Source organism: Otolemur garnettii, unplaced genomic scaffold (assembly GCF_000181295.1).
Source record: "Otolemur garnettii isolate 467f Iridium unplaced genomic scaffold, OtoGar3 scaffold00077, whole genome shotgun sequence".
NCBI classification, from domain to species: Eukaryota; Metazoa; Chordata; class Mammalia; order Primates; family Galagidae; genus Otolemur; species Otolemur garnettii.
The window spans coordinates 9,082,053-9,086,101 of NW_003852472.1; the positions used below are offsets into that span (position 1 = coordinate 9,082,053).

Genomic DNA, 4,049 nt, shown 5'->3' on the forward strand with positions numbered 1-4,049 from the left:
AAAAAAAAAAATTGGCTTAATACAAGCGTTTTGGGGACCAAGTGCAATTGTGTATGAAAGGGTTTGTAAAATGCTAATCAAACAGGTATTTGGGCCTCGCTCCTGTGTAAAAGCACTGTATCGCCTACCCCCCAATTTGGAAAGTTAGAATTAAGGATTTAAAAAAGGAATGGGGGGGCAGCACCTGTGGCTCAAAGGAGTGGGGCACCAGTCCCATATGCCTGAGGTGGCAGGTTCAAACCCGGCCCCAGCCAAAAACTGCAAAAAAAAAAAAAAAAAAGGAATAAGGGGGAGTAATGAAGAATGGGTGTCTACTGTGTGCCAAGCATGTTACATACATTTTATTTACAATTCTGTCAATCCCTTAAAGTAGAATCATAATGATGGGAACCCTGACCTGAGCTTGCATGAGGTTAGAGCCCATGGGCTTTTCCTGGGCCATGGAACCTCTCCTAGCAGAAACTGCAGGCTGAACACCAAATGGGTTAAGGAAGTTTCTTTAGATGATGGAAAGTAGATCAGGCTCGGCGCCTATAGCTCAACCGGCTAAGGCGCCAGCCACATACACCTAAGGTGGCTGGTTCGAATCCCCAGCCCGGATCCGCCAAACGACAATGACGGCTGCAACCAAGGAATAGCCGGGCGTTGTGGCAGGCGCCTGTGGTCCCAGCTACTTGGGAGGCAGAGGCAGGAGACTCGCTTGAGCCCAGAAATTGGAGGTTGCTGTGAGCTGTAATGCCAGAGCACTCTACGCAGGGGGACAGCTTGAGGCTCTGTCTAAAAAAAAAAAAAAAAAAAAAGAAAGTAGATCAGAAGTAGATTCCTGAAGGAGGAGTTCCCTAACCTTTAAGGGTTGCCTTATGTGGGGCAACCATACAAACTGTCTGTGAGTGGGTCCCAGTGTCTGGGTCCCTGTGCCAGCGAGGGCTGTCAGCTATAGCCACTGTGTGCTGTGGCATTCTCCAGGAAACCAAAATCACTTCCAGAGAAGCAAGTGCTTTCCCTATAAGGCTGGCTTTGCCGTCTCCAGGGGACTAGAGGCCAAGTGAGCTGCAGCGGGAAGACTGGTCACCTCGCGCTGTCCTGCCTGGTCCCAGGCCACCCGAGCTTCCCTCATCCTCCACCAGAGGTCCCCCCCTGGTGAGACTCGTCCCAGTGCCCTGTCCCTGCGGGGCCTTGGCCTGCCTCCCAGGTTTGCAGTTGCGGTTTATTTTTGGCACTTCAGCCTTTGGTCATCAAGTAGCAAAACCGAAAAGAACAGCAAGATATCGTACTCTGGCCACAAGTGTCTGCTTGGGACACAGCTTTAGCCGTCTGTGGTCCCCTCTTTCCTCAGGGGCTCTGGGACCTTTGGGATTCTTGTCAAGTTCATTCGAGGACCTGCAAGGACCTAACGGTGAGTGGCCAGGCCAACAATGGACAAAAGCCAGGCAGCAGGTGGGGAGAGGGGAGGCTGTGGGGTGGAGGAGACAGAAACCTCTAAATCCATTAGTTCCATTACTTTTCTCTGTTGAAGGCTGTTGGACAGACCCAGGAGAGTGGCCCAGTGACTCTTGAAATTACCCTCTGGGGGAGTTTTCTACAGAAAGTGGGTCCCTGTGGCTGTGTTTTTAGACCTTCTGAGTTTGGAGGAGAAGGATATTACATTTCAAAAAGGACCAAGCCTGTTCCCATTTGGGAAACTCTCCAAAGAGGGCTTGGGGAAAATGTAAAGGATGGGTGGGACAGCAGACTGAGGCACAATATTGGCCTCAGTAAGGTCTCAGGGCAGGGAAGGGGGCAAGATAAACACCTTCTCCAGACCCTCAGGAATAGTGAGAGCAGCCAGAACCTGGCCAAGCTAGTTGTGCCAGAAAAAGGAGCCTCAGGTTCAGGATGGCACTGGGTGCGTGGGTGGAAGGTTTGCAGGCCAGAGAGGGTAGGAAGTTGGTGCAGCTCAGCTCTAGAAGGTGAGGGACACAGATGCTCATCTTAGAAACTTAGGATTTGCCAGGAAATAGGCTTGTTTTGTGGGAAACAGAGACTACAGGGCCCCCTCATGTTGCTGGTGGGGCAGAGGCGGCCTGTGAGCAGCCCAGCTGCCTGCTGCTGGCAGACAGCATTTGCTATTCTAAATCTTTCTCTGGTAACCAGGCACCCAGTAGCAAGGACACCAGGATTCCTGGAACAACCAGCCTGATCTCTGAAGCAGCCAAGACTGCTGCTTGGCTGGTCAGCAAATTAGCTCCTTTGAGAGGCCAGGCCCTCCTGGGTCCACAAGAAGCAAGGGAAGTGGAGCTAGAGGTAGCTTATGCCTGTTTGCCTGCTCTCTGTTTGTTGGTAGAGGATTTCCTGCATTCTTCAAATCCTGCATCTGAGGCAGGAGTTCAATTCCCTGCTAGGAGGCTCTGTGTTCCTAAAGCAAGGCCAGCCCTGCTCGGTGCCTGTGGCTCAAGTGGCTAAGGAGCCAGCCACGTACACCCAAGGTGGTGGGTTAGAATCCAGCCCGGGCCGCCAAACAACAATGATGGCTGCAACCAAAAAATAGTCAGGCGTTGTGGCGGGCGCCCCTGGGCCCAGCTACTTGGGAGGCTGAGGCAGGAGACTCGCTTGAGCCCAGGAGTTGGAGGTTACAGTGAGCTGAGATGTCACGGCACTCTACCCAGCTTGAGGCTCTGTCTCAAAAAAAAAAAAAAAAGATGGCCAGCCCGCTCAGCCCTTCTGTCCTGGCCTGAGCATCCTGGCTCTGTACTGCCCCACACTTGAGCAGTCTCCCTCAAGGGCTCAGTGGCCATTGTTATGTAGGATTTGGGGCATCCCGCCAGCAGGACCCTAGACCAAAGGCACACCTACCCAAACACCAGCTCACGTCCCGGGAGCAGCACCTGCTGTGCCTACACTGGGCACAGAGGACAGAGATGGCTGGGACATGTAAAGGAGACCACCATCCACTGGGGGAGACGGCAGCACACACTGACGCATGATACCAGGGTGGGGACTAGGACTCACCCACCCAGCTCAGCATCCCTCAGAGCACTGGGCATGGTACTTGGCAAAGAACAAGTGTTCAATGTCTGTAGAATGAAGAAGGAATGAGGGAATGAGTGAGTGACTGTCAAAGTCCATGTTACAGACAGAATGAGCGAGGAAGGAGCAGTGGGAGGAACTGCAGGAAGCATGTTCTGGAAGGAGGGATGTTTTCAGGGTGGGATGGTTACAACTGGGGGCAAATGCAGAGATGCCATAGGTATGGCATGTTGAGAAGGAAATTCTGGCTGGGTACAGTGGCTCACACCTGTAATCCTAGAACTTTGGGAGACCGAGGTGGGTAGATCCTTTGAACTCAGAAGTTCAAGACCAGACTAAATAAGAATGAGACCCTCATCTCTACTAAAAATAGAAAAACTAGCTAGGCGTTGTGGTAGGCACCTGTAGTCTCAGCTACTTGGGAGGCTAAGGCAAGAGGATCACTTGAGACCAGGAGCTTGAGGTTGCTGTGAGCTATGATATCATAGCACTCTACCAAGGGTGACAAAGTGAGACTCTGTCTCGGAAAAAAAAATGAAGGAAATCTTGCAGCTTCTTGCCTTTTCCTCAAGTGCAGAGAGCAGACAGAAAAGAGGACCAGCCTCATCTCCTCAGAATGGAAAGGAAACTGCACTTTAATTTGTTCTCTGCAATTTCTTTATGGTTCTTTCTAAAATCAAGGGTACAGTGGCTAACCTTGGGCCCAGGCCTGGCTGACTATCTGCTGCCCCCTCTCGCCAAATGTAAGGAGCCACATGGTCTCCTGGGGTCACAGGGGGAGAGAGCCAGTGGGAAGATGCAAGCTGGACTCTTCCCAAAGCTCCAGGCAATGATCAGGAGGAAAAGCCAGAAGGGAAGCCAGGGGATGGGTGCCAGAAAGGGGTAGGAAGGCAAAGCTGGCTAAATTGTTTTTTGGGTTTTTTTTTGAGACAGAGCCTCAAGCTGTCACCCTGGGTAGAGTGCTGTGACATCACAGCTCATAGCAACCTCCAACTCCTGGGTTCAAGCGAGTCTCCTGCCTCTGCCTCCCAAGTAGCTGGGAC

The 4,049-nt window shown here is 51.9% G+C and overlaps 1 protein-coding gene across 1 annotated transcript in view; it reads left to right on the forward strand.

Moving 5' to 3' along the window:
- Positions 1 to 1,293: 1,293 nt before the first annotated feature.
- The window catches only part of PHKG1 (phosphorylase kinase catalytic subunit gamma 1), a 9,789-nt gene continuing 7,033 nt past the window's right edge, over positions 1,294 to 4,049 (forward strand). The window contains exon 1 of the mRNA XM_003794219.2: positions 1,294 to 1,396. The gene's annotated coding sequence lies outside the window, so the exon portion shown is untranslated. The remainder of the gene's footprint in view (positions 1,397 to 4,049) is intronic.